Below are 22,447 nucleotides of genomic sequence, written 5' to 3' on the forward strand. Positions count from 1 at the left end.
GCTTGCGAGAACAGCACAGCTTGCGAGGACAGCACAGCTTGCGTGGACAGCACAGCTTGTGACGACAGCACAGCTTGCGAGGACAGCACAGATAGCGAGGACAGCACAGCTTGCGAGGACAGCAAGGCTTGCGAGGACAGCACGGCTTGCGAGGACAGCACGAATTGCGAGGACAGCACAGCTTGCGAGGACAGCTCAACTTGAGAGGACAGCTCCAGTTGCGAGGACAGTTTAACTTGAGAGGAGAGCCCAACTTGAGAGGAGTGCTCAACTTTCGAGGACAGCAAAGCCTACGAGGCTAGCACGGCTTGCGAGGACAGCACGGCTTGCAAGGACAGCACGGCTTGCGAGGACAGCACAGCTTGCGAGGACCGCACAGCTTGCGAGGACAGCACAGCTTGCGAGGACAGAACAGCTTGCGAGGACAGCTCAACTTGAGAGGACTGCTCAATTTGAGAGGACAGTTCAACTTGAGAGAACAGCTGAAGTTGAGAGGACAGCTCAGCTAGAGAGGACAGCGCAAATTGAAAGGACAGCTCTACTTGAGAGGACAACTCAACTTGACAGGACAGCTCAACTTGAGAGGACAGTTCAACTTGAGTGGACAGCAAAGTTTGCTAGGACAGCACGGCTTGCGAGGACAGCACAGCTTGCGAGGACAGCACGGCTTGCGAGGACAGCACGGCTGGCGAGGACAGCACAGGTTGCGAGGACAGCACAGCTTCCGAGGACAGCACAGCTTGCGAGGACAGCACGGCTTGCGAGGACAGCACGGCTGGCGAGGACAGCACAGGTTGCGAGGACAGCACAGCTTCCGAGGACAGCACAGCTTGCGAGGACAGCACGGCTTGCGAGGACAGCACAGCTTGCGAAGACAGCACAGCTTGCGAGGACAGCACAGCTTGCGAGGACAGAACAGCTTGCGAGGACAGCACAGCTTGCGAGGACAGCACAGCTTGCGAGGACAGCACAGCTTGCGAGGACAGCACAACTTGCGAGGACAGCACGGCTTGCGAGGACAGCATGGCTTGCGAGGACAGCACGGCTTGCGAGGACAGAACCGCTTGCGAGGACAGCACAGCTTGCGAGGACAGCACAGCTTGCGATGACAGCACAGCTTGCGAGGACAGCCCAGCTTGCGAGGACAGCACAGCTAGCGAGGACAGCACAGCTTGCGAGGGCAGCAAGGCTTGCGAGGACAACATGGCCTGCGAGGACAGCACGGCTTGCAGAAACAGCACAGCTTGCGAGGACAGCACAGCTTGCGAGGACAGCACAGCTAGCGAGGACAGCACAGCTTGCGAGGACAGCACAACTTGCGAGGACTGCACAGCTTGCGAGGACACCACAACTTGCGAGCACAGCACAGCTAGCGAGGACAGCACAGCTTGCGAGGACAGCAAGGCTTGCGAGGACAGCACGGCCTGCGAGGACAGCACGGCTTGCAAGGACAGCACAGCTTGCGAGGACAGCACAGGTTGCGAGGACAGCACAGCTTGCGAGGACAGCACAACTTGCGAGGACAGTACAGCTTGCGAGGACAGCACAGCTTGCGAGGACAGCTCAACTTGGGAGGACAGCTCAACTTGAGAGGACAGCTCAACTTGAGAGTACACCTCAACTTGAGAGGAGAGCTCAACATGAGAGGAGATTTCAACTTGAGAGGACAGCTCAACTTGAGAGGACAGCTCAACTTGAGAGGACAGCTCAACTTGAGAGGACAGCTCAACTTGACAGAACAGCTCAACTTGAGAGGACAGCTCAACTTGAGAGGACAGTTCAACTTGAGAGGACAGCTCAACTTTAGAGGACAGCACAAATCGAGATGACAGCACAACTTGAGATGACAGCACAACTTGGGTGGACAGCACAGCTTGCGAGGACAGCAAAGCTTGCGAGGACAGCACGGCTTGCAAGGACAGAACGGCTTGCGAGGACAGCACGGCTTGCGGGGACAGCACGGCCTGCGGGGACAGCACAGCTTGCGAGGACAGCACAGCTTCCGAGGACAGCACAGCTTGCGAGGACAGCACAGCTTGCGAGGACAACATGGCTTGCGAGGACAGCACGGCTTGCGAGGACAGCACAGGTTGCGAGGACAGCACAGGTTGCGAGGACAGCACAGCTTCCGAGGACAGGACAGCTTGCAAGGACAGCACAGCTTGCGAGGACAGCACAGCTTGCGAGGACAGCACTGCTTGCGAGGACAGCACAGCTTGCGAGGACAGCACAGCTTGTGAGGACTGCACAGCTAGCGAGGACAGCACAGCTTGCGAGGACAGCACAGCTTGCGAGGACAGCACAGCTTGCGAGGACAGCAAGGCTTGCGAGGACAGCACGGCTTGCGAGGACAGCACGGCTTGCGAGGACAGCACAGCTTGCGAGGACAGCTCAACTTGAGAGGACAGCTCAAGTTGCGAGGACAGTTCAACTTGAGAGGATAGCCCAACTTGAGAGGACTGCTCAACTTTCGAGGACAGCAAAGCCTACGAGGCTAGCACGGCTTGCGAGGACAGCACGTCTTGCAAGGACAGCACGGCTTGCGAGGACAGCACAGCTTGCGAGGTCTGCACAGCTTGCAAGGACAGCACAGCTTGCGAGGACAGAACAGCTTGCGAGGACAGCTCAACTTGAGAGGAAAGCTCAACTTGAGAGGACAGTTCAACTTGAGAGAACAGCTGAACTTGAGAGGACAGCTCAGCTAGAGAGGACAGCGCAACTTGATAGGACTGCTCTACTTGAGAGGACAGCTCAACTTGACAGGACAGCTCAACTTGAGAGGACAGTTCAACTTGAGTGGACAGCAAAGTTTGTGAGCACAGCACGGCTTGCGAGGACAGCACGGCTTGCGAGGACGGCACGGCTTGCGAGGACAGTACGGCTGGCGAGGACAGCACAGGTTGCGAGGACAGCACAGCTTCCGAGGACAGCACAGCTTGCGAGGACAGAACAGCTTGCGAGGACAGCACAGCTAGCGAGGACAGCACAGCTTGCGAGGACAGCAAGGCTTGCGAGGACAACATGGCCTGCAAGGACAGCACGGCTTGCAGAAACAGCACAGTTTGCGAGGACAGCACAGCTTGTGAGGACAGCACAGCTTGCGAGGACAGCACAGCTTGCGAGGACAGCACAACTTGCGAGGACAGCACAGCTTGCGAGGACAGCACAGCTTGCTAGGACAGCACAGCACGCGAGGACAGCACAGCTTGCGAGGACAGCAAGGCTTGCGAGGACAGCACGGCCTGCGAGGACAGCACGGCTTGCAAGGACAGCACAGCTTGCGAGGACAGCACAGCTTGCGAGGACAGCACAGCTTGCGAGGACAGCACAGCTTGCGAGGACAGCACAACTTGCGAGGACAGCACAGCTTGCGAGGACAGCACAGCTTGCGAGGACAGCTCAACTTGAGAGGACAGCTCAACTTGAGAGGACAGCTCAACTTGAGAGGACAGCTCAACTTGAGAGTACAATTCAACTTGAGAGAAGAGCTCAACTTGAGAGGAGAGCTCAACTTGAGAGGACAGCTCAACTTGAGAGGACAGCTCAACTTGAGAGGACAGCTCAACTTGAGAGGACAGCTCAACTTGACAGAACAGCTCAACTTGAGAGGACAGCCCAACTTGAGAGGACAGTTCAACTTGAGAGGACAGCTCAACTTTAGAGGACAGCACAACTCGAGATGACAGCACAACTTGAGATGACAGCACAACTTGGGTGGACAGCACAGCTTGCGAGGACAGCAAAGCTTGCGAGGACAGCACGGCTTGCAAGGAGAGAACGGCTTGCGAGGACAGCACGGCTTGCGGGGACAGCACGGCTGCGGGGACAGCACGGCTTGCGAGGACAGCACAGCTTCCGAGGACAGCATAGCTTGCGAGGACAGCACGGCTTGCGAGGACAACATGGCTTGCGAGGACAGCACGGCTTGCGAGGACAGCACAGGTTGCGAGGACAGCACGGGTTGCGAAGACAGCACAGCTTCCGAGGACAGGACAGCTTGCGAGGATAGCACAGCTTGCGAGGACAGTACAGCTTGCGAGGACAGCACAGCTTGCGAGGACAGCACAGCTTGCGAGGACAGCACAGCTTGCGAGGACAGCACAGCTTTCGAGGACAGCACAGCTAGCGAGGACAGCACAGCTTGCGAGGACAGCAAGGCTTGCGAGGACAGCACGGCTTGCGAGGACAGCACGGCTTGCGAGGACAGCCAAGTTTGCGAGGACAACATGGCCTGCTAGGACAGCACAGCTTGCAGAAACAGCACGGCTTGCGAGGACAGCACAGCTTGCGAGGACGGCACAGCTCGCGGGGACAGCAGAGCTTGCGGGGACAGCACAACTTGTGGAGACAGCACAGCTTGCGCGGACAGCACAGCTTGCGGGGACAGCACAGCTTGCAGGGACAGCACAGCTTGCGGGGACAGCACAGCTTGCGAGGACAGCTCAACTTGAGAGGACAGCTCAACTTGAGAGGACAGATCAACTAGAGAGGACAGCTCAATTTGAGAGGACAGCTGAACTTGAGAGGACAGCTCAACTTGCAAGGACAGCTCAACTTGCGAGGACAGCACAGCCTGCAAGGACAGCACAGCTTGCGAGGACAGCACGGCCTGTGAGGACAGCACGGCTTGCGAGGACAGCACAGCTTGCGAGGACAGCATGGCTTGTGAGGACAGCACGGCTTGCGAGGAGAGCACAGCTTGCGAGGACCGCACAGCTTTCGAGGACAGCACAGCTTGCGAGGACAGCACAGCTTGCGAGGACAGCCAAGTTTGCGAGGGCAGCACAGCTTGCGAGGACAGCTCAACTTGAGAGGACACCTCACCTTGAGAGGACAGCTCAGCTAGAGAGGACAGCGCAACTTGAGAGGACAGCTCTACTTGAGAGGACAGCTCAACTTGAAAGGACAGCTCAACTTGAGAGGACAGCTCAACTTGAGAGGACAGTTCAACTTGAGAGAACAGCTCAACTTGAGAGGACAGCTCAGCTAGAGAGGACAGCCCAACTTGAGAGGACAGCTCTACTTGAGTGGACAGCTCAACTTGAGAGGACAGCTCAACTTGAGAGGACAGCTCAACTTGAGTGGACAGCAAAGCTTGCGAGGACAGAAAAGCTTGCGAGGACAGCATGGCTTGCAAGGACAGAACGGCTTGCGAGGACAGCACGGCTTGCGGGGACAGCACGGCCTGCGGGGACAGCACGGCTTGCGAGGACAGCACAGCTTCCGAGGACAGCACAGCTTGGGAGGACAGAACAGCTTGCGAGGACAACACGGCTTGCGAGGACAGCACGGCTTCTGAGGACAGCACAGGTTGCGAGGACAGCACGGGTTGCGAGGACCGCACAGCTTTCGAGGACAGCACAGCTTGCGAGGACAGCACAGCTTGCGAGGACAGCACAGCTTGCGAGGACAGCACAGCTTGCGAGGACAGCACAGCTTGCGAGGACAGCACAGCTTGCGAAGACAGCACAGCTTGCGAGGACAGCACAGCTTGCGAGGACAGCACAGCTAGCAAGGACAGCACAGCTTGCGAGGACAGCAAGGCTTGCGAGGACAGCACGGCTTGCGAGGACAGCACAGCTTGCGAGGACAGCTCATCTTGAGGGGACAGCTCAACTTGCGAGGACAGTTCAACTTGAGATTAGAGCACAACTTGAGAGGACTGCTCAACTTTCGTGGACAGCAAAGCCTACGAGGCTAGCACGGCTTGCGAGGACAGCACGGCTTGCAAGGACAGCACGGCTTGCGAGGACAGCACAGCTTGAGGGGACCGCACAGCTTGCAAGGACAGCACAGCTTGCGAGGACAGAACAGCTTCCGAGGACAGCTCAACTTGAGAGGACTGCTCAACTTAAGAGGACAGTTCAACTTGAGAGAACAGCTCAACTTGAGAGGACAGCTCAGGCAGAGAGGACAGCGCAACTTGAGAGGACAGCTCTACTTGAGAGGACAGCTCAACTTGAGAGGACAGCTCAACTTGAGAGGACAGCTCAACTTGAGTGGACAGCAAAGCTTGCGAGGACAGCACGGCTTGCGAGGACAGCACGGCTTGCGAGGACAGCACGGCTTGCGAGGACAGCACGGCTGGCGAGGACAGCACAGGTTGCGAGGACAGCACAGCTTCCGAGAACAGCACAGCTTGCGAGGACAACACGGCTTGCGAGGACAGCACGGCTTGCGAGGACAGCACGGCTGGCGAGGACAGCACAGCTTGCGAGGACAGCACGGCTTGCGAGGACAGCACGGCTTGCGAGGACAGCACGGCTGGCGAGGACAGCACAGGTTGCGAGGACAGCACAGCTTCCGAGAACAGCACAGCTTGCGAGGACAACACGGCTTGCGAGGACAGCACGGCTTGCGAGGACAGCACGGCTGGCGAGGACAGCACAGCTTGCGAGGACAGCACGGCTTGCGAGGACAGAACCGCTTGCGAGGACAGCACATCTTGCGAGGACAGCACAGCTTGCGAGGACACCACAGCTTTCGAGGACAGCACAGCTTGCGAGGACAGCACAGCTTGGGAGGACGGCACAATTTGCAAGGACAACACAGCTTGCGAGGACAGCACAGCTTGCAAGGACAACACAGCTTGCGAGGAGAGCACACCTTGCGAGGACAGCAAAGCTTGCGAGGACAGCACAGCTTGCGAGGACAGCATGGCTTGCGAGGACAGCACAGCTTGCGAGGACAGCATGGCTTGTGAGGACAGCACGGCTTGCGAGGAGAGCACAGCTTGCGAGGACAGCACAGCTTGCGAGGACAGCCAAGTTTGCGAGGGCAGCACAGCTTGCGAGGACAGCTCAACTTGAGAGGACACCTCACCTTGAGAGGACAGCTCAGCTAGAGAGGACAGCGCAACTTGAGAGGACAGCTCTACTTGAGAGGACAGCTCAACTTGAAAGGACAGCTCAACTTGAGAGGACAGCTCAACTTGAGAGGACAGTTCAACTTGAGAGAACAGCTCAACTTGAGAGGACAGCTCAGCTAGAGAGGACAGCGCAACTTGAGAGGACAGCTCTACTTGAGTGGACAGCTCAACTTGAGAGGACAGCTCAACTTGAGAGGACAGCTCAACTTGAGTGGACAGCAAAGCTTGCGAGGACAGAAAAGCTTGCGAGGACAGCACGGCTTGCAAGGACAGAACGGCTTGCGAGGACAGCACGGCTTGCGGGGACAGCACGGCCTGCGGGGACAGCACGGCTTGCGAGGACAGCACGGCTTGCGGGGACAGCACGGCCTGCGGGGACAGCACGGCTTGCGAGGACAGCACAGCTTCCGAGGACAGCACAGCTTGGGAGGACAGAACAGCTTGCGAGGACAACACGGCTTGCGAGGACAGCACGGCTTCTGAGGACAGCACAGGTTGCGAGGACAGCACGGGTTGCGAGGACAGCACAGCTTCCGAGGACAGGACAGCTTGCGAGGACAGCACAGCTTGCGAGGACAGCACAGCTTGCGAGGACAGCACAGCTTGCGAGGACAGCACAGCTTGCGAAGACAGCACAGCTTGCGAGGACAGCACAGCTTGCGAGGACAGCACAGCTAGCAAGGACAGCACAGCTTGCGAGGACAGCAAGGCTTGCGAGGACAGCACGGCTTGCGAGGACAGCACAGCTTGCGAGGACAGCTCATCTTGAGGGGACAGCTCAACTTGCGAGGACAGTTCAACTGGAGATTGGAGCACAACTTGAGAGGACTGCTCAACTTTCGTGGACAGCAAAGCCTACGAGGCTAGCACGGCTTGCGAGGACAGCACGGCTTGCAAGGACAGCACGGCTTGCGAGGACAGCACAGCTTGAGGGGACCGCACAGCTTGCAAGGACAGCACAGCTTGCGAGGACAGATCAGCTTCCGAGGACAGCTCATCTTGAGAGGACTGCTCAACTTAAGAGGACAGTTCAACTTGAGAGAACAGCTCAACTTGAGAGGACAGCTCAGGCAGAGAGGACAGCGCAACTTGAGAGGACAGCTCTACTTGAGAGGACAGCTCAACTTGAGAGGACAGCTCAACTTGAGAGGACAGCTCAACTTGAGTGGACAGCAATGCTTGCGAGGACAGCACAGCTTGCGAGGACAGCACGGCTTGCGAGGACAGCACGGCTTGCGAGGACAGCACGGCTGGCGAGGACAGCACAGGTTGCGAGGACAGCACAGCTTCCGAGGACAGCACAGCTTGCGAGGACAGCACGGCTTGCGAGAACAGCACGGCTTGCGAGGACAGCACGGCTGGCGAGGACAGCACAGCTTGCGAGGACAGCACGGCTTGCGAGGACAGAACCGCTTGCGAGGACAGCACAGCTTGCGAGGACAGCACAGCTTGCGAGGACACCACAGCTTTCGAGGACAGCACAGCTTGCGAGGACAGCACAGCTTGCGAGGACGGCACAATTTGCAAGGACAACACAGCTTGCGAGGACAGCACAGCTTGCAAGGACAACACAGCTTGCGAGGAGAGCACACCTTGCGAGGACAGCAAAGCTTGCGAGGACAGCACAGCTTGCGGGGACAGCACAGATTGTGGAGACAGCACAGCTTGTGGGGACAGCACAGCTTGGGACGACAGCACAGCTTGGGAGGACAGCAAAGCTTGCGAGGACAGCACAGCTTGCGAGGACAGCACAGCTTGTGAGGACAGCACAACTTGTGAGGACAGCACAGCTTGCGAGGACAGCACAGCTTGCGAGGACAGCACAGCTTGCGAGGATGGCTCAACTTGAGAGGACAGCTCACCTTGAGATGACCGCTAAACTTGAGAGGAGAGCTCAACTTGAGAGGAGAGCTCAACTTGAGAGGAGAGCTCAACTAGAGATGACAGCTCAACTAGAGAGGACAGCTCAACTAAAGAGGACAGTTCAACTAGAGAGGACAGATCAACTAGAGAGGACAGCTCAACTTGAGAGGACAGCTCAACTTAAGAGGACAGCTCAACTTGAGAGCACAGCTCAACTTGAGAGCACAGCTCAACTAGAGACGACAGCACAACTTTCGAGGACAGCACAGCTTGGGAGGACAGCACAGCTTGCGAGGACAGCACGGGTTGCAAGGACAGCATGGCTTGCGAGGACAGCACAGGTTGCAAGAGCAGCACAGCTTGCGAGGACAGCACGGCTTGCGAGGACAGCACGGTTTGCGAGGACAGCACGGCTTGCCAGGACAGCACGGCTTGCGAGGACAGCACGCCTTGCGAGGACAGCACGGGTTGCAAGGACAGCATGGCTTGCGAGGACAGCACAGGTTGCGAGGACAGCACGGGTTGCGAGGACAGCCCAGCTTCCGAGGACAGGACAGCTTCCGAGGAAAGCACAGCGTCCGAGGACAACACAGCTTCCGAGGACAGCACAGCTTGCGAGGACAGCACAGCTTGCGTGGACAGCACAGCTAGCGAAGACAGCACAGCTTGCGAGGACTGCACAGCTTGCGAGGACAGCACAGCTTGCGAGGACAGCACAGCTTGCGAGGACAGCACAGCTTGCGAGGACAGCACAGCTTGCGAGGACAGCACAGCTTGCGAGGACAGCACAGCTTGCGAGGACGGCACAGCTTGCGAGGACAGCACAGCTTGCAAGGACAGCACAGCTAGCGAGGACAGCACAGATTGCGAGGACAGCAAGGCTTGCGAGGACAGCACGGCCTGCGAGGACAGCACGGCCTGCGAGGACAGCATGGCTTGCAGGGACAGCACAGCTTGCGAGGACAGCACAGCTTGCGAGGACAGCACAGCTAGCGAGGACAGCACAGCTTGCGAGGACAGCAAGGCTTGCGAAGACAACATGGCCTGCGAGGACAGCACGGCTTGCAGGGACAGCACAGCTTGCGAGGACAGCACAGCTTGCGAGGACAGCACAGCTTGCGAGGACAGCACAGCTTGCGAGGACAGCACACCTTGCGAGGACAGCACAGCTTGCGAGGACAGCACAGCTTGCGAGGACAGCACAGCTAGCGAGGACAGCAAAGCTTGCGAGGACAGCAAAGCTTGCGAGGACAGCAAGGCTTGCGAGGACAGCACGGCTTGCAAGGACAGCACAGCTTAAGAGGACAGCACAGCTTGCGAGGACAGCACAGCTTGCGAGGACAGCACAGCTTGCGAGGACAGCACAACTTGCGAGGACAGCACAGCTTGCGAGAACAGCACACCTTGCGAGGACAGCTCAACTTGAGAGGACAGCTCAACTTGAGAGGACAGCTCAACTTGAGAGTTCACCTCAATTTGAGAGGAGAGCTCAACTTGAGAGGAGAGCTCAACATGAGAGGAGAGCTCAACTTGAGAGGACAGCTCAACTTGAGAGGACAGCTCAACTTGAGAGGACAGCTCAACTTGAGAGGACAGCTCAACTTGACAGCTCAACTTGAGAGGACAGCTCAACTTGAGAGGACAGTTCAACTTGAGAGGACAGCTCAACTTTAGAGGACAGCACAACTCGAGATGACAGCACAACTTGAGATGACAGCACAACTTGGGTGGACAGCACAGCTTGCGAGGACAGCAAAGCTTGCGAGGACAGCACGGCTTGCAAGGACAGAACGACTTGCGAGGACAGCATGGCTTGTTGGGACAGCACGGCTTGCGGGGACAGCACGGCTTGCGAGGACAGCACAGCTTCCAAGGACAACACGGCTTGCGAGGACAGCACGGCTTGCGAGGCCAGCACAGGTTTCGAGGACAGCACGGGTTGCAAGGACAGCACAGCTTCCGAGGACAGGACAGCTTCCGAGGACAGCACAGCTTCTGAGGACAACACAGCCTCCGAGGACAGCACAGCTTGCGAGGACAGCACAGCTTGCAAGGACAGCACAGCTAGCGAAGACAGCACAGCTTGCGAGGACTGCGCAGCTTGCGAGGGCAGCACAGCTTGCGAGGACAGCACAGCTTGCGAGGACAGCACAGCTTGCGAGGACAGCACAGCTTGCGAGGACAGCACAGCTTGCGAGGACAGCACAGCTTGCGAGGACAGCACAGCTTGTGAGTACAGCACAGCTTGCGAGGACAGCACAGCTTGCGAGGACAGCACAGCTAGCGAGGACAGCACAGCTTGCGAGGACTGCAAGGCTTGCGAGGTCAGCACGGCTTGCGAGGACAGCACGGCTTGCGAGCACAGCACAGCTTCCGAGGACAGCTCAACTTGAGAGGACAGCTCAAGTTGCGAGGACAGTTCAACTTGAGAGGAGAACACAACTTGAGAGGACTGCTCAACTTTCGGGGACAGCAATGCCTACGAGGCATGCACGGCTTGCGAGGACAGCACGGCTTGCAAGGACAGCACGGCTTGCGAGGACAGCACAGCTTGCGAGGACCGCACAGCTTGCGAGGACAGCACAGCTTGGGAGGACAGAACAGCTTGCGAGGACAGCTCAACTTGAGAGGACAGCTCAACTTGAGAGGACAGTTCAACTTGAGAGAACAGCTGAACTTGAGAGGACAGCTTAGCTAGAGAGGACAGCGCAACTTGAGAGGACAGCTCTACTTGAGAGGACAGCTCAACTTGAGAGGACAGCTCAACTCGAGAGGACAGCTCAACTCGAGTGGACAGCAAAGCTTGCGAGGACAGCATGGCTTGCGAGGACAGCACGGCTTGCGAGGACAGCACGGCTTGCGAGGACAGCACGGCTGGCGAGGACAGCACAGGTTGCGAAGACAGCACAGCTTCAAAGGACAGCACAGCTTGCGAGGACAGCACGGCTTGCGAGGACAGCACAGCTTGCAAGGAGATACAGCTTGTGAGGACAGCACAGCATGTGAGGACAGCACAGCTTGCGAGGACAGCACAGCTTGCGAGGACAGCACAGCTTGCGAGGACAGCACAGCTTGCGAGGACAGCACAGCTTGCGAGGACAGCACAGCTTGCGAGGACAGCACAGCTTGCGAGGACGGCTCAACTTGAGAGGACAGCTCACTTTGAGATGACCGCTCAACTTGAGAGGAGAGCTCAACTTGAGAGGAGAGCTCAACTTGAGAGGAGACCTCAATTTGAGAGGAAAGCTCAACTTGAGAGGTCAGCTCAACTAGAGAGGACAGCTCAACTACAGAGGACAGCTCAACTAGAGAGGACAGCTCAACTAAAGAAGACAGTTGAACTAGAGAGGACAGATCAACTAGAGAGGACAGCTCAACTTGAGAGGACAGCTCAACTTAAGAGGACAGCTAAACTTGAGAGGACAGCTCAACTTGAGACGACAGCACAACTTTTGAGGACAGCACAGCTTGGGAGGACAGCACAGCTTGCGAGGACCCCTTAAAATTGCGAGGACAGCATGGCTTGCGAGGACAGCACGGCTTGCAAGAACAGCACAGCTTGCGAGGACAGCACGGCTTGCAAAGACAGCATGGCTTGCGAGGACAGCACGGCTTGCCAGGACAGCACGGCTTGCGAGGACAGCACGCCTTGCGAGGACAGCACGGGTTGCGAGGACAGCATGGCTTGCAAAGACAGCAACGGTTGCGAGGACACCACGGGTTGCGAGGACAGCACAGCTTCCGAGGACAGGACAGCTTCCGAGGACAGCACAGCTTCTGAGGACAACACAGCTTCCGAGGACAGCACAGCTTGCGAGGACAGAACAGCTTGCGAGGACAGCACAGCTAGCGAAGACAGCACAGCTTGCGAGGACTGCACAGCTTGCGAGGACAGCACAGCTTGCGAGGACAGCACAGCTTGCGAGGACAGCACAGCTTGTGAGGACAGCACAGCTTGCGAGGACAGCACAGCTTGCGAGGACAGCACAGCTTGCGAGGACAGCACAGCTTGCGAGGATAGCACAGCTTGCGAGGACAGCACAGCTAGCGAGGACAGCACAGCTTGCGAGGACAGCAAGGCTTGCGAGGACAGCACGGCCTGCGAGGACAGCATGGCCTGCGAGGACAGCACGGCTTGCAGGGACAGCACAGCTTGCGAGCACAGCACAGCTTGTGAGACAGCACAGCTTGCGAGGACAGCACAGCTTGCGAGGACAGCACAACTTGCGAGGACAGCACAGCTTGCGAGGACAGCACAGCTTGCGAGGACAGCACAGCTAGCGAGGACAGCACAGCTTGCGAGGACAGCAAGGCTTGCGAGGACAGCACGGCCTGCGAGGGCAGCACGGCTTGCAAGGACAGCACAGCTTGCGAGGACATCTCAACTTGAGAGGACAGCTCAACTTGAGAGGACAGATCAACTTGAGAGTACATCTCAACTTGAGAGGAGAGCTCAACTTGAGAGGAGAGCTCAACATGAGAGGAGAGCTCAACTTGAGAGGACAGCTCAACTTGAGAGGACAGCTCAACTTGAGAGGAGAGCTCAACTTGAGAGGACAGCTCAACTTGACAGAACAGCTCAACTTGAGAGGACAGCTCAACTTGAGAGGACAGTTCAACTTGAGAGGACAGCTCAACTTTAGAGGACATCACAACTCGAGATGACAGCACAACTTGAGATGACAGCACAACTTGGGTGGACAGCACAGCTTGTGAGGACAGCAAAGCTTGCGAGGACAGCATGTCTTGCAAGGACAGAACGGCTTGCAAGGACAGCACGGCTTGCGAGGACATCACGGCTTGCGGGGACAGCATGGCTTGCGAGGACAGCACAGCTTCCGAGGACAGCACAGCTTGCGAGGACAGCACAGCTTGCGAGGACAACACGGCTTGCGAGGACAGCACGGCTTGCGAAGACAGCACAGGTTTCGAAGACAGCACGGGTGCGAGGACAGCACAGCTTCCGAGGAAAGGACAGCTTCTGAGGACAGCACAGCTTCTGAGGACAACACAGCTTCCGAGGACGGCACAGCTTGCGAGGACAGCACAGCTTGCAAGGACAGCACAGCTAGCGAAGACTGCACAGCTTGCGAGGACCGCACAGCTTGCGAGGACAGCACAGCTTGCGAGGACAGCACAGCTTGCGAGGACAGCACAGCTTGCGAGGACAGCAGAGCTTGCGAGGACAGCACAGCTTGCGTGGACAGCACAGCTTGCGAGGACAGCACAGCTTGCGAGGACAGCACAGCTAGCGAGGACAGCACAGCTTGCGAGGACAGCAAGGCTTGCGAGGACAGCACGTTTTGCGAGGACAGCACGGCTTGCGAGGACAGCACAGCTTGCGAGGACAGCTCAACTTGAGAGGACAGCTCAAGTTGCGAGGACAGTTCAACTTGAGAGGAGAGCCCAACTTGAGAGGAGTGCTCAACTTTCGAGGACAGCAAAGCCTACGAGGCTAGCACGGCTTGCGAGGACAGCACGGCTTGCAAGGACAGCACGGCTTGCGAGGACAGCACGGCTTGCGAGGACCGCACAGCTTGCGAGGACAGCACAGCTTGCGAGGACAGAACAGCTTGCGAGGACAGCTCAACTTGAGAGGACAGCTCAACTTGAGAGGACAGTTCAACTTGAGAGAACAGCTGAAGTTGAGAGGACAGCTCAGCTAGAGAGGACAGCGCAACTTGATAGGACAGCTCTACTTGAGAGGACAGCTCAACTTGACAGGACAGCTCAACTTGAGAGGACAGTTCAACTTGAGTAGACAGCAAAGTTTGCTATGACAGCACGGCTTGCGAGGACAGCACGGCTTGCGAGGACAGCAAGGCTTGCGAGGACAGCACGGCTGGCGAGGACAGCACAGGTTGCGAGGACAGCACAGCTTCCGAGGACAGCACAGCATGCGAGGACAGCACGGCTTGCGAGGACAGCACAGCTTGCGAGGACAGCACAGCTTGCGAGGACAGCACAGCTTGCGAGGACAGAACAGCTTGCGAGGACAGCACAGCTTGCGAGGACAGCACAGCTCGCGAGGACAGCACAGCTTGCGAGGACAGCACAGCTTGCGAGGACAGCACGGCTTGCGAGGACAGCACGGCTTGCGAGGACAGCACGGCTTGCGAGGACAGAACCGCTTGCGAGGACAGCACAGCTTGCAAGGACAGCACAGCTTGCGATGACAGCACAGCTTGCGAGGACAGCACAGCTTGCGAGGACAGCACAGCTAGCGAGGACAGCACAGCTTGCGAGGGCAGCAAGGCTTGCGAGGGCAGCAAGGCTTGCGAGGACAACATGGCCTGCGAGGACAGCACGGCTTGCATAAACAGCACAGCTTGCGAGGACAGCACAGCTTGCGAGGACAGCACAGCTTGCGAGGACAGCACAGCTTGCGAGGACAGCACAACTTGCGAGGACAGCACAGCTTGCGAGGACACCACAACTTGCGAGGACAGCACAGCTAGCGAGGAGAGCACAGCTTGCGAGGACAGCAAGTTTTTCGAGGACAGCACGGCCTGCGAGGACAGCACGGCTTGCAAGGACAGCACAGCTTGCGAGGACAGCACAGCTTGCGAGGACAGCACAGCTTGCGAGGACAGCACAGCTTGCGAGGACAGCACAGCTTGCGAGGACAGCTCAACTTGAGAGGACAGCTCAACTTGAGAGGACAGCTCAACTTGAGAGTACACCTCAACTTGAGAGGAGAGCTCAAATTGAGAGGAGAGCTCAACATGAGAGGAGATTTCAACTTGAGAGGACAGCTCAACTTGAGAGGACAGCTCAACTTGAGAGGACAGCTCAACTTGAGAGGACAGCTCAACTTGACAGAACAGCTCAACTTGAGAGGACAGCTCAGCTTGAGAGGACAGTTCAACTTGAGAGGACAGCTCAACTTTAGAGGACAGCACAAATCGAGATGACAGCACAACTTGAGATGACAGCACAACTTGGGTGGACAGCACAGCTTGCGAGGACAGCAAAGCTTGCGAGGACAGCACGGCTTGCAAGGACAGAACGGCTTGCGAGGACAGCACGGCTTGCGGGGACAGCACAGCCTGCGGGGACAGCACGGCTTGCGAGGACAGCACAGCTTGCGAGGACAGCACAGCTTGCGAGGACAACACGGCTTGCGAGGACAGCACGGCTTGCGAGGACAGCACAGGTTGCGAGGACAGCACGGGTTGCGAGGACAGCACAGCTTCCGAGGACAGGACAGCTTGCGAGGACAGCACAGCTTGCGAGGAGAGCACAGCTTGCGAGGACCGCACAGCTTTCGAGGACAGCACAGCTTGCGAGGACAGCACAGCTTGCGAGGACAGCCAAGTTTGCGAGGACAGCACAGCTTGCGAGGACAGCTCAACTTGAGAGGACACCTCACCTTGAGAGGACAGCTCAGCTAGAGAGGACAGCGCAACTTGAGAGGACAGCTCTACTTGAGAGGACAGCTCAATTTGAAAGGACAGCTCAACTTGAGAGGACAGCTCAACTTGAGAGGACAGTTCAACTTGAGAGAACAGCTCAACTTGAGAGGACAGCTCAGCTAGAGAGGACAGCGCAACTTGAGAGGACAGCTCTACTTGAGTGGACAGCTCAACTTGAGAGGACAGCTCAACTTGAGAGGACAGCTCAATTTGAGTGGACAAATAAGCTTGCGAGGACAGCACGGCTTGCGAGGACAGCACGGCTTGCGAGGACAGCACGGCTTACGAGGACAGCATGGCTGGCGAGGACAGCACAGGTTGCGAGGACAGCACAGCTTCCGAGGACAGCACAGCTTGCGAGGACAGCACGGCTTGCGAGGACAGCACAGCTTGCTAGGATAGCACAGCTTGCGAGGACAGCACAGCTTGCGAGGACAGCACAGCTTGCGAGGACAGCACAGCTTGCGAGGACAGCACAGCTTGCGAGGACAGCACAGCTTGCGAGGACAGCACAGCTTGCGAGGACAGCACAGCTTGCGAGGACAGCACAGCTTGCGAGGACAGCACAGCTTGCGAGGACAGCATGGCTTGCGAGGTCAGAACCGCTTGCGAGGACAGCACAGCTTGCGAGGACAGGACAGCTTGCGAGGACAGCACAGCTTGCGAGGACAGCACAGCTAGCGAGGACAGCACAGCTTGCGAGGACAGCACAGCTTGCGAGGACGGCACAATTTGCAAGGACAACACAGCTTGCGAGGACAGCACACCTTGCAAGGACAACACAGCTTGCGTGGAGAGCACACCTTGCGAGGACAGCAAAGCTTGCGAGGACAGCACAGCTTGCGGGGACAGCACAGTTTGTGGAGACAGCACAGCTTGTGGGGACAGCACAGCTTGCGAGGACAGCACAGCTTGCGAGGACGGCTCAACTTGAGAGGACAGCTCACCTTGAGATGACCGCTCAACTTGAGAGGAGAGCTCAACTTGAGAGGACAGCTCAACTAAAGAGGACAGTTCAACTAGAGAGGACAGATCAACTAGAGAGGACAGCTCAACTTGAGAGGACAGCTCAACTTAAGAGGACAGCTCAACTTGAGAGGACAGCTCAACTTGAGACGACAGCACAACTTTCGAGGACAGCACAGCTTAGGAGGACAGACCAGCTTGCGAGGACCGCTAAAATTGCGAGGACAGCACGGCTTGCGAGGACAGCACAGCTTGCGAGGACAGCACGGCTTGCGAGGACAGCACGGTTTGCGAGGACAGCACGGCTTGCCAGGACAGCAGGCTTGCGAGGACAGCACGTGTGCGAGGACAGCATGGCTTGCGAGGACAGCACAGGTTGCGAGGACAGCACGGGTTGCTAAGACAGCACAGCATCCGCGGACAGGACAGCTTCCGAGGACAGCACAGCTTCCAAGGACAACACAGCTTCCGAGGACAGCTCAGCTTGCGAGGACAGCACAGCTTGCGAGGACAGCACAGCTAGCGAAGACAGCACAGCTTGCGAGGACTGCACAGTTTGCGAGGACAACACAGCTTGCGAGGACAGCACAGCTTGCGAGGACAGCACAGCTTGCGAGGACAGCACAGCTTGCGAGGACAGCACAGCTTGCGAGGACAGCACAGCTTGCGAGGACAGCACAGCTTGCGAGGACAGCACAGCTAGCGAGGACAGCTCAGCTTGCGAGGACAGCAAGGCTTGCGAGGACAACATGGCCTGCGAGGACAGCACGGCTTGCAGGGACAGCACAGCTTGCGAGGACAGCACAGCTTGCGAGGACAGCACAGCTTGCTAGGACAGCACAGCTTGCGAGGACAGCACAACTTGCGAGGACAGCACAGCTTGCGAGGACAGCACAGCTTGCGAGGACAGCACAGCTAGCGAGGACAGCACAGATTGCGAGGACAGCAAGGCTTGCGAGGACAGGACGGCCTGCGAGGACAGCACGGCTTGCAAGGACAGCACAGCTTGCGAGGACAGCACAGCTTGCGAGGACAGCACAGCTTGCGAAGACAGCACAGCTTGCGAGGACAGCACAACTTGCGAGGACAGCACAGCTTGCGAGGACAGCACAGCTTGCGAGGACAGCTCAACTTGAGAGGACAGTTCAACTTGAGAGGACAGCTCAACTTGAGAGTACACCTCAACTTGAGAGGAGAGCTCAACTTGAGAGGAGAGCTCAACATTAGAGGAGATTTCAACTTGAGAGGACAGCTCAACTTGAGAGGACAGCTCAACTTGAGAGGACAGCTCAACTTGAGAGGACAGGTCAACTTGACAGAACAGCTCAACTTGAGAGGACAGCTCAACTTGAGAGGACAGTTCAACTTGAGAGGACAGCTCAACTTTAGAGGACAGCACAACTCGAGATGACAGCACAACTTGAGATGACAGCACAACTTGGGTGGACAGCACAGCTTGCGAGGACAGCAAAGCTTGCGAGGACAGCACAGCTTACAAGGACAGAACGGCTTGCGAGGACAGCACGGCTTGCGGGGACAGCACGGCTTGCGAGCACAGCACAGCTTCCGAGGACAGCACAGCTTGCGAGGACAGCACGGCTTGCGAGGACAACACGGCTTGCGAGGACAGCACGGCTTGCGAGGACAGCACAGGTTGCGAGGACAGCACGGGTGGTGAGGACAGCACAGCTTGCGAGGACAGCACAGCTTGCGAGGACAGCACAGCTTGCGAGGACAACACAGCTTGCGAGGACAGCACAGCTTGCGAGGAAAGCACAGCTTGCGAGGACAGCACAGCTAGCGAGGACAGCACAGCTTGCGAGGACAGCAAGGCTTACGAGGACAGCACGGCTTGCGAGGACAGCACGGCTTGCGAGGACAGCACGGCTTGCGAGGACAGCACAGCTTGCGAGGACAGCTCATCTTTAGGGGACAGCTGAACTTGCGAGGACAGTTCAACTTGAGAGGAGAGCACAACTTGAGAGGACTGCTCAACTTTCGAGGACAGCAAAGCCTACGAGGCTAGCACGGCTTGCGAGGACAGCACGGCTTGCAAGGACAGCACGGCTTGCGAGGACAGCAAAGCTTGCGAGGACCGCACAGCTTGCGAGGACAGCACATCTTGCGAGGACAGCAAAACTTGCGAGGACAGCACAACTTGGGAGGACAGCAGAGCATGCTAGGACAGGAAATCTTGCGAGGACAGCAAAGCTTGCGAAGACAGCACGGCTTGCGAGGACAGCACAGCTTGCGAGGACAGCACGGCTTGCGAGGACAGCACATCTTGCGAGTACAGCACGGCTTGCGAGGACAGCACAGCTTGCGAGTACAGCACGGATTGCGAGGACAGCACAGCTTTCGAGGACAGCACAGCTTGCGAGGACAGCACAGCTTGCGAGGACAGCACAGCTTGTGAGGACAGCACAGCTTGCGAGGACAGCACAGCTTGCGAGGACAGCACAGCTTGCGTGGTCAGCACAGCTTGTGAGGACAACACAGCTTGCGAAGACAGCACAGCTTGCACGGACAGCACAGCTTGCGAGTACAGCACACCTTGTGGGGACAGCACAGCTTGCGGGGACAGCTCAACCTGAGAGGACAGCTCAACTAGAGAGGACATCTCAACTAGAGTGGACATATCAACTATAGAGGACAGATCAACTAGAGAGGAGAGATCAACTTGAGAGGACAGCTCAACTTGAGAGGACAACCCAACTTGAGGCGACAAAAAAAATGGTTCAAATGGCTCTGAGCACTATGGGACTTAACATCTGTGGTCATCAGTCCCCTAGAACTTAGAACTACTTAAACCTAACTAACCTAAGGACATCACACACATCCATGCCCGAGGCAGGATTCGAACCTGCGACCGTTGCAGTCGCGCGGTTCCGGACTGAGCGCCTGAACCGCTAGACCACCGCGGCCGGCCTTGAGGCGACAGCTCAACTTGAGACGACAGTACAACTTGCGAGGACAGCACCGCTTGGAATGACAGCACGGCTTGCGAGGACAGCAAAGCTTGCGAGGACAGCACGGCTTGCGAGGACAGCATGGCTTGCGAGGACAGCACGGTTTGCGAAGCCAGCACGGCTGACGAGGACAGCAAGGCTTGCGAGGACAGCATGGCTTGTGAGGACAGCACGGCTTGCGAGGGTAGCACAGCTTTGAGGACAGCACGGCTTGCAAGGACAGCACGGCTTGCGATGACAGCATGGCTTGCGAGGACAGCATGGCTTGCGAGGACAGCACGGTTTGTGTGGACAGCACGGCTTGCGAAGACAGCACAGCTTGCGAGGACAGCTCAACTTGAGAGGACAGCTCAACTTGAGAGGACAGCTCACCTTGATATGACAGCTCAAATTTAGAGGAGAGCTCAACCTGAGAGGAGAGCTCAACTTGAGAGGACAGCTCAACTTGAGAGGACAGCTCAACTAGAGAGGACAGCTCAACTAGAGAGGACAGCTCAACTAGAGAGGACAGCTCAACTAAAGAGGACAGTTCAACTAGAGAGGTCAGATCTACTAGAGAGGACAGCTCAACTAGAGAGGACAGATCTACTAGAGAGGACATCTCAACTTGAGAGGACAGCTCAACTTGAGAGGACAGCTCAACTTGAGAGGAGAGCTCAACTTAGGAGGACAGCTCAACTTGAGACGACAGCACAACTTTCGAGGACAGCACAGCTTGGGAGGACAGCACAGCTTACGGGGACCGCTAAAATTGCGAGGACAGCATGGCTTGCAAGGACAGCACGGCTTGCGAGGACAGCACGGCTTGCGGGGACAGCACGGCTTGCGAGGACAGCACGGTTTGCGAGGACATCACGGCTTGCCAGGACAGCACGGCTTGCGAGGACGTCACGGCTTGCGAGGACAGCACAGCTTCCGAGGACAGCACAGCTTGTGGGGAGAGCACAGCTTGCAAGGACGGCACAGCTTGCGAGGAAAGCACAGCTTGTGAGGACAGCACAGCTTGCGAGGACAGCACAGCTTGCGAGGACAGCACAGCTTGCGAGGACAGCACAACTTGCGAGGACAGCACAGCTTGCGAGGACAGCACAGCTTGCGAGGACAGCACAGCTTGCGAGGACAGCACAGCTTGTGAGGACAGCACAGCTTGCGAGGACAGCACAGCTTGTGAGGACAGCTCAACTAGAGAGGACTGCTCAACTAGACAGGACAGCTCAACTTCAGAGGACTGATAAACTTGCGAGGACAACTCAACTTGAGAGGACAGCTCAACTTGAGAGCACAGCAAAACTTGAGAAGAACGCTCAACTTGCCAGGACAGTTCAACTTGCGAGGATAGCTCAACTTGTGAGGACAGCTCAACTTGAGAGGACAGCTCAACTTGAGAGGACAGTTCAACTTGAGAGAACAGCTCAACTTGAGAGGACAGCTCAGCTAGAGAGGACAGCGCAACTTGAGAGGACAGCTCTACTTGAGTGGACAGCTCAACTTGAGAGGACAGCTCAACTTGAGAGGACAGCTCAACTTGAGTGGACAGCAAAGCTTGCGAGGACAGAAAAGCTTGCGAGGACAGCACGGCTTGCAAGGACAGAACGGCTTGCGAGGACAGCACGGCTTGCGGGGACAGCACGGCCTGCGGGGACAGCACGGCTTGCGAGGACAGCACAGCTTGCGGGGACAGCACGGCCTGCGGGGACAGCACGGCTTGCGAGGACAGCACAGCTTCCGAGGACAGCACAGCTTGGGAGGACAGAACAGCTTGCGAGGACAACACGGCTTGCGAGGACAGCACGGCTTCTGAGGACAGCACAGGTTGCGAGGACAGCACGGGTTGCGAGGACAGCACAGCTTCCGAGGACAGGACAGCTTGCGAGGACAGCACAGCTTGCGAGGACAGCACAGCTTGCGAGGACAGCACAGCTTGCGAGGACAGCACAGCTTGCGAAGACAGCACAGCTTGCGAGGACAGCACAGCTTGCGAGGACAGCACAGCTAGCAAGGACAGCACAGCTTGCGAGGACAGCAAGGCTTGCGAGGACAGCACGGCTTGCGAGGACAGCACAGCTTGCGAGGACAGCACGGCTGGCGAGGACAGCACGGCTTGCGAGGGCAGCACGGCTGGCGAGGACAGCACGGCTTGCGAGGACAGCACGGCTGGCGAGGACAGCACAGGTTGCGAGGACAGCACAGCTTCCGAGGACAGCACAGCTTGCGAGGACAGCACGGCTTGCGAGGACAGCACGGCTTGCGAGGACAGCACGGCTGGCGAGGACAGCACAGCTTGCGAGGACAGCACGGCTTGCGAGGACAGAACCGCTTGCGAGGACAGCACAGCTTGCGAGGACAGCACAGCTTGCGAGGACACC

General features: G+C 57.6%; 1 pseudogene; it reads left to right on the top strand.

Moving 5' to 3' along the window:
- The window catches only part of LOC126443279 (dentin matrix acidic phosphoprotein 1-like), a 297,120-nt pseudogene that overhangs the window by 202,589 nt on the left and 72,084 nt on the right, over positions 1-22,447 (top strand).

The sequence above is a fragment of the Schistocerca serialis genome, unplaced genomic scaffold (assembly GCF_023864345.2).
Source record: "Schistocerca serialis cubense isolate TAMUIC-IGC-003099 unplaced genomic scaffold, iqSchSeri2.2 HiC_scaffold_1434, whole genome shotgun sequence".
Taxonomy (NCBI): Eukaryota; Metazoa; Arthropoda; class Insecta; order Orthoptera; family Acrididae; genus Schistocerca; species Schistocerca serialis.